Raw genomic sequence first — 9,238 nt, 5'->3', positions numbered from 1 at the left:
ATAAAATTGTTTTATTCATATAAAACGAGTTTTTCAATGTACAGTAGACTAGAATCCCGATTTACCACGAGCGTAGTCTTAATGTACCAGAAAAGAATGTTAACTTTGATTTAACTGATCCAAATTGTTGGGGGCCATTGACCAACGAAAGGAAAGACATTATAATTAAAAGCTTACCACAGCACCTACCAAAAATTACAGATTGTGACTTTTCAACATCTAAGCGTGTGTATTCAGATAAAACAACGCGTTATGCCAACAAGAGCATGCTGTTTACGCGCAGGGGGAAATGGGCTGATGTATTCACACTCTGCTGGTTGTTTTTATTGTGTCCCTTGTACCCTATTTCACAATGAATCAATTAATTGTGACACTGCTTTTACAAATGGATTTAATGATTGGAAGAATGTAAGCCGCCTTTCACAACATGAAAAAAGTTCAGCTCATAGAAATAACACCCTTTCTTTTCTTAAGAGAGGAAATGTTCTTGGTAAAATTGATTCTGCATTGCATCAACAGTACATGAAAGAAGTGGACTACTGGCGTAAAGTTTTATCACGCGTTATTCACGTAATAAAGATCCTTGGGTCTCGGGGATTGGCCTTTCGGGGTTCTAAGAATGAAGTGTTTGGTTCTTTAACAAATGGGAACTTCATGGGAATACTAGAGGTTGTAGCTGAGTATAACGATTTTTTAAAGCACATCTTCAAACGCATGGCAATCCTGGAACAGGAAAAGTGAGTTACTTGTCAACAACGATATGCAATGAATTGGCTGAAATAATGCATAAAAAAATTGTTTCAACCATCGTCGAGGAGTTAAAATTAAGCAAATACTATTCTATCAGTATTGATTCTACACCCGATATAATTCATCACGATCAGTTAACATTTATTGTTCGTTACATTTTAGATGATGGGTGTCCAATAGAAAGATTTTTAAGCTTTATCAGAATAGACGATCACAATGGTGCCGGAATGGAAGAAGTTGTTTTGAACATGTTGGCTTCCCTAAAAATACCTTTAGATGATATGAGAGGCCAGTCGTACGACAATGCCGCGAATATGTCTGGTCAGTACTCAGGACTTCAATCACGAATCAAAGGCCACAATCAACTTGCGGAATTCATTCCATGTTCCGCTCATTCGTTGAATTTAGTAGGAACACATGCAGCTAGCTCTTGCCTTCAAGCAACCAAGTTATTTATGTTTATACAAGAACTGTATGTTTTCTTTAGTGCATCAACTTCAAGGTGGGTGACCATTGAAAACCTTATAAAGGATAGCGATAGTAAACAAAAGCTTTTACTTAAGAGACTTAATACTACAAGATGGTTAGCCAAGTGGAATGCGTCAAGAGCTTTAATTGTTAACTACTGGGAGTTTCATGCAGCACTTGAAAAAATAGCGGAGAACCCACAAGAAAAACCAGAATGTAGAGTTGCAGCTGAGTCTATGCAATTCGTTTGGCAAAATTGAAATAGCAATACTACTGGTAGTTTGGAATGATATCCTTGAACGTTTCAACGCTGCTAGTAAAACCATGCAAAGCACAAGTGCTGACTTGGGAATTGTTTGTAATCTGTATAAATCACTTAAAGATTACGTACAGACCCTTAGAGAGAGATATGATTTCTATGAACAGAAGGGTATGGAATTAATAAAAAGTGAGGTAGCTAACTACGAGGAAGACACGAAAAGGAGAGGGAAGAGAAATAGAATGTCAGACGAAGACGAATTAAATGGCACTGATAATGATACCAGTAGCTTTGATGGAAAACAAAACATGATTGTAAATACATTTTGTATTGTTATTGACAATATAACCCAGGAATTAGACAACAGGTCAAAAATTTATTTTGATCAAAATGAGGTTTTTGGTGTTTTGTATAACATGGACAAACTAAATGATGAAGAAATTCGTCAAAAAGCGTGTGGTTTGGTGGATAAATGTTCCTCGGATCTCACATCTGAACTTGGGGAAGAACTGATCCATTCTATAGCGTTTGTGGAAGAAGCTGAAGGTATAGAAGAAAACGCAAAAGAACATCATTTACCTGCCTACTATTTAAAATTTATCAGGGAGAAACAACTGACAACACTCTTCCCAAACATTGATACTGCACTAAAAATCTTATTATGCATGATGTCTTCAAATGCATCGGGAGAACGTTCATTCAGCATTCTCAAACGTGTGAAGAATTACCTACGCAACTCAACCACTGACACCAGGCTGTCCAGCCTAGTTGGGTTTTCTGCAAATGCTGAACTGTTGAATGAACTGAATTTTGATGATATTGTAGACGAGTTTGCTGCATTAAAAGCTAGAAAAGTTGATTTGTAAGGAAATATAAAACATAAAACTATTCATGTAATCAATGTATAATGTCACTAATATGATTTGAATATTATAAAGTGTACAAAGCCACTAACTTAGTTTTAATTGTAAGTCCCAACCTTTTTTATTTTGTGTAGTTCTGTTTTTTTAGGTAGGGGGGCCGTAAGTTAACATGGGCCTAGGGGCCTCTAAGGTCATAATCCGCCACTGCTCATAGCACACTGGGAATGTAGTATTCGTTAACAAACCCTTACTACAATTAATAGCCTTAGGGTTACATTGAGCGTATACAAAAGCATTTATGGTCATATCTTTCTCGATCAGCGTAAAAATATTGTGAGCGCTTGCATCTTGCAAACATTATTTAAAAGTAAAGGGTCGTTTAGACGCTACGATAAATTGCTGAAATTTATTGTAGCGATCTAATTGCTGCAACTTATCAGTGCGTGTAAAGCCGAAAGTACCGAAGGGCCAGAATCGGAAGAAGAGTAAAATACCACAGATCCAAAGAGAGCATACTATTAGGAGGGGAGAACTTTATCGTTAGTTATCATAGGATGTAGGGTTATGTGTTGGGATTCCAATAAAACTTAGTTAAAGAATTCTTCACATGAGTTGAATGATAGCATCCGTTTTATTCCTTTTAATATTAAAATATACGATCGTTCTATGGGTCTTATTCTGTCCATGGACAAAAGGAGTGTACAAAGGAATTTAGAAGAGAATATATTCTGGGTTGGAGTCGAGAATGTGAGGACCATTACCGTGAATTTGATTAAACTGGAGAGGCTTCTAGTGCCTCAATACTACTAGAAGACTAACTTTGGATAACAACTGTAAAACTCTTTAAAAGTTACCCATAGCAGTTGAAAAGCTTCGCTAATTTTGAGAAAACTTTCCACCATAAAGTGTGCTAGCCAAAATGCATATTTGAAACAGGCCTGTTGGATATTGTTGGTTTATTTTATAAGTCGTGATAAAAAAGTTGACTATGATCAAAATTAAAGTTAACCGTTGTGTTAAAAAGCTTGTACACAAAATATTAAAAAAAGAAAGTAATAAACACAAAGTTAATTAGTACGAGTGAAGAAACTACAGAAAATATAAAAATTTAAAATAATCAACCAAAAGAAAACGGAAAAACATATTGAAGGGGGAAATTATAAAATGAAAATCAATTACTAGGAGTACTAGTAGATTGAAGGTAGCCTAAACAAGAATGATAGTTGGCTTATAGAAGCTATGTGAATTTACATAGTATGTATGTATATTGTATCTGAATCGTTCATGCTTTTAGAGAGCCTACTAATTAGTCTGATACTAATCTTTTGCGGCAGATTTTGTGGTCATGGCAGCCTCTGATGCTGAGTTTGGAAGATTCCCATGCCAATCGTTTTCATAATGAAAAACATCCGTGACGTGAACTGAGTTATATCTTGACCGGCAGTACAGTGACCCTTAAAATATAAAAGCAGTACAGAATCAGAACTCCTGAAAGATCAATATATTTTGGACATAAGAATCGTTTTAGGGATTTTTGCAAACAATATTCAAATCATAACTCTGGCTAAATGCTAGAATGATATTGATATCTTCAAAATGATTTTGAAATTTCAAGGACTTGTTTTAAAAATAATCACTCAGATGGCAAACATTTTTTTTAACAACATTTTATTTATTTACAATCTAGCCTATTCAATTTGAGAAGAATAATAAGTAAGTATAGGCAAACATTTTAAAATTAAAAACAGACCGCACAATTTTTATTTTTAATGAAATGTCCCCAATTGTGAACCAGACAGCCAACTTGTTTCACCAACACCAATTAATCAGACTCCACCTGATATTTTCTGACCACCACTATTTAGCCCTTTAGTGTCATTTGGTTTGGCTATTTCTAAAGGCATTATTAAAATTCCAAGAAGACGCAGTCTTAAATTATACAGTTTCCAGCTGATTAAACCACCACACTTTGTCAAAACCTTGAAGTTATCGGCTCTTTGTATTCCGTGCGTAAATGTTGCAGTTCTTAGTTTGAAGGAGCTCAAAATCATTCAAAAACTGAAATAAACTGTATAAAACTAAATATTTAAAAAAAATCACTCATTTTCCAAATTTACACTGTTTTCTATCGGATTTTTGTACAAAGATGCCCTGTTAGTTGTATGATGAAACAAAATCCCAGACATGCGGTGTCGCCGTCAGGGTTTTGGAGGATAAGTTCTTTTAACGGGTTGTCCTTCCGTCATTTAAGAAATACCGTATGTAAAATGTTCGGCATTTTGTTACATTACGTAAAAGTAGCAGACACTATGTACATATTATTGAATGAAGTTGCGAAGCAATATCCTTATTAATATAAGTTGTTTCTGAGCCAACCTTGTTATGCTTAACATAAAATAAAACACAGAAAAATATATTTAGCTTGAGTAATATAAATATTTTTAAAGATAGTGTTAACCTACTGGGCATAACCCTAGATGGTAAGTTAGTTTTGCATGAGCATGTACATATTTTAATTAGTTATCTAGTTAATAAAATTATATAGAGTAATAACTTATATATATATATATATATATATATATATATATATATATATATATATATATATATATATATCTTGAGAAAATTAAGGGACTGCGTCCCTATTGAATATGTCCAGACAGTATATTTTGCATATTTTTAAAGCCTAATCCAGTATGGGCTAATTCTATGGGGAGGCAGTTCTGGTGTAAATAGTGTTTTAATACTTCAAAAGAAAGCTTTTTCATATATGTAAAGTTAACTCAAGAACTAGCTGTAGACCATTGTTTATAACCCAGAATATCATGACTGTGGTTAATCTATATATTTTAAATCATCATCATAAGCATCATTATAACTATTAAGGACAATTATGAGAGATTAATATTAAGAAGTAATGTCTATAGATATAATACTAGGAATAGTCTTATTGATAATCCATACAAAAGATTTACTAAATCTAAATCTAACCTGCATCACCAAGGTATTATATTTTCAATAAACTTCCAGGTTCGTCTCGGACCTTGAATATATCATAATTTAAAAAAATTATGGTTGCCTGTAAAGTCGGTTTTACGGGCGAAGATTTTACGTGACAACGTCTTTTTCTCGGTAGAATATTTATTGATATGAATATTATTAAATTGCACAATAGGAACAAGGAATTGAATGAAAATAAGAATTGCACAAATTTTAACTATAGAAATATATTTTGTTTACTAAAACATTGTACATAATTTGAAATTAATTAAAATTTGTTATTGTAAATGGTAAAGTTGAATAAAACATTTACTAAAATTGGAATTTGAAATTCTTGCTAAACACAGTTAAATTCTAACTCCGCGCGCGTGGTGATTGGTCGGTTTAGTTCGTTTGTTTGGTCGCACTGTTATGACAGGTTAGAGGTTATAATTTGTTATTTTAAATGTTTGACTAGCAATACGCGCTGTTTCTTCTCAATCGACTGAATTACGATTGATTGCAGAGTGATTTAAACTAATAATTTACTTAACACTATCAACATTTGTCAATAGTATTACATAACCTATAAACTCAGTTTCTCAACTTTTGTGTCAATCTAACAATTAATCAATCAATCATAGTTTACGATAATGAAATATCAGTGTACAATTATTTACCTTTATTGTTGTAGTTGTTGTAAATGACGAATCTAAGCACTCCACATTTTCACGAATAAACATAGTTATCTGCTTTATCCCGTGCGGCGGACCCACAGTTATCTGCTTTATCCCGTGCGGCGGACCCACTGGACGGGCATCGTAACGTTACCGGGCGTTACACTTTTTCATGAGTGACTCCGAGCCGCAACCTAATTTAAGACGTTGTCACGTGAAAAACAAACTGACAGCTTTCTTATTCGCAAACCCATTCTACGACTAAACCTAATATATATATATATATATAAGGTAATGATGTAAAATAAGCCAGTAAAAATTGTAAGTAAACGTTAAGAAAATCAATTTTTAATTAAATAAATAACGTACGAAGAATAGAGAAAATCGGTTACACTTTTTTTCTTATATATATATATATATATATATATATATATATATATATATATATATATATATATATATATTATATATATATATAAAGTATATGCTACTTGTTAAACTGTTAGTTGTCTATTGTCTAAGGATAACATACTTTTGTCATTCAAACATTTCTTCACATAATCACTTCCTATATAATACTGCGGTAACGTATCGATTTCATTCATGCAACATTGGATTCGGGAATAAATGCTAACGAAAAATAAATTCCAGTGATTATTCCAAACCTAAATGAATGAAAATGTCAACCGTTTGTTGTAAACGCCGTCTTGCCGGCGTTGCTTTCTGTTTTGTCTTTGCCGAATCGTGTACAAGTTTTAGGAGTATTATGTTACCCGTGTTTTAGTATCGTATTAAATAATTAGTGTGTTGTTGAATTTTCTAATAGTGCAAAGAAATATATTTTAAAATAAAAAAATTTTCTTTTTATCGAAATCTAATAAATTATCGGCTATGGGTAGGGTCTTATAGTTCGTTTGGCTAAACTTCATTTCACGTAGGCCTCGTTATTTTTTTCACTTTTATGTTATTAGTCGTTATAATTCAGCAATGTTCAGGCTAATGTAAAATAATAAAGATTAGCTAATTTAGTAACTGAGTATGTTGTGGATTTGAATTATTCCTAACCGGTGCGCATTATCTATGTTTAGATATAGTTTATGGTTTTAGAAAACTACAATATTATTTCCTATCAGTAATAAACCATAAATATTGATATAGCACAACATTTCAAAAATATTGTAAACTTTGCCTATGAAAACGGTTTAAAAGCTTTGGAATAATAACAAAAAGTAACTTTTTAAAAATGAATTACAAAATTTATTTTATTGTTTCTGTATAGTTCATTTCATTTTGAGTAAGAAAATACACATATGACATACATCCATGTACAATTTTACAAGTAAATTTTGTATTACCAAATTCTCACGTAGAGACCCGATTTTCATAATTTATGTGCATAAACCACTTTTTGTTTTATAGCTTTATAATGTTATATTTGGTTCCTCCACACATTTATATTAGTCTTTCAATATAAAATTGAAGGATCCCAAAAAGAACTGATATCCATTGTAGAGGTAAGAGCTTACATAGAGTTCCTTCAAGACAGACATAGAGAGAAATAGTTGCCTTTAAAAGTAAGAAGCATACTGAAAAATATCAGGAATGAGGGACAGCTTGAAAATTGTGGTGATTTTGTTAATGATGTAGTAATGCTCTATTCCTCTCTTCAGGACTATTTAAAGAAATAGACCACTCAGTTAGATGAGTTTCAGAGTGGGTGGATGAATTTGAATAAGGAATCAAAATCTTTTAAATTTGAAATGTTACTCCCAAGTTTAACCTACCTTTTAAGAAAGAGGGGTTAATGTAGCAGACGACACACTTTTTGACTAATTACAGGTTTTGCAAAAAATCTAAAGGTAATCCACACGAAGATAACCTCTTCTTTAGTCAGTTGCTTCACATGAAATGTGTATATTTTTTGCCAAATGCCCAAATACTAACAAATTAGAACGTAAAGATTAATTTTTGTTTTCTTTGATTGAGAAGAATATTTTCTATGATTAACGTTCACTGGAGTGATGAGAGGAATAAGTTGAAAATCAGCATTATTAAGGGCATATTAGCAGTAAAATACAATTTTAAAAACACGACTTTCACAAATATATATTTTTGAATCCAGAGTTGTTAGGAAAAATGTCATCAATTGTAAAGTATCAGTAATAGATGATTGTTTACACAGTGTTACCACTTCTTAAAATTTACAAAACTTATCAATATAAATATTACTTTTTTTGTTTTTATCCAAATAATATTACTTCTTTTAATTAAACTGTTGCAGTACATAATATAAGACACTTATATGTACATACAGATTAAATGAATTATAAAGTTTCGAATATGTATGTGTGAATGGATTTGTCCTCCTTTTCTGTGTGTCGTCTATCTGAAAAATTTGGTCTGGTCACCCTGGTTGGGAGTGATGGTAAACCTGGTGTAGATTAGAGGTGGGCCAAACGGCTACTTGGCTGTAACTGCTACATCGGCTCCGGCTACTTTGAAGTAGCGGTTACAAGTAGCCGCTTCGGCTACTTTCGGCTACTCTAGATTTCGGAGCTGAAATCCTTGTTTATTGTAGCGATTACTTGTAGCCATGTAGCAGTAGCAGTAACTGTAACTATGTTCACTTTGGTTTTTGTTAATGGAATAACTACATTCAAATATTGCTTGAAATTTAATTTTTTGTAACGTTCAAGTTGAGTTTATGGTTATTATAGCTCGCCAAACTTAAAATCTTGGCGTTTACTACTGAGTTTGTAGCGTTTGCCACCATGCGCGCCAGTGTCGTACTGCTTTGTCACATGTCACCACTGCAGCAGTAGCAGGGAGCGCGTTAGTAGCTGTACCGCTTCATGGCCCGATCCGAAGCGACTACTTTCGCACCAGTCGAGTAGCGGTTACAAAGTAGCGGTTCCAGCTACTTGAAGCCATCTCTAGTGTAGATGGCCTTGAGACTTCTTCTGCCCAACAGCTCAGGCTCGACTCGGTGCTGCCGTGCTCGTCCGTCTACCTTTCACCTGATATTTTATAATTAAAAAAAATATATTTGCATTATTAGGTTTGAATAATAAATAAACCAAAACCTTGTACAAGGAGTCACGCGTTCCTAGTTGGTATAGCTAATTAAAAGAGTTCAGTAGCACCGTGAATACCTAAGTGGGAGGGGGGTTCTGATTTTTCAAGATATAGGTAATAAACACAGTTTATTACTTCAAATGTAAATTAAATTAACCTGGTAGTCT

The sequence above is a fragment of the Homalodisca vitripennis genome, chromosome 4 (assembly GCF_021130785.1).
Source record: "Homalodisca vitripennis isolate AUS2020 chromosome 4, UT_GWSS_2.1, whole genome shotgun sequence".
Taxonomy (NCBI): Eukaryota; Metazoa; Arthropoda; class Insecta; order Hemiptera; family Cicadellidae; genus Homalodisca; species Homalodisca vitripennis.
The sequence above is the reverse complement of the archived record's forward strand: the minus strand, read 5'-3'. Positions refer to the sequence as shown.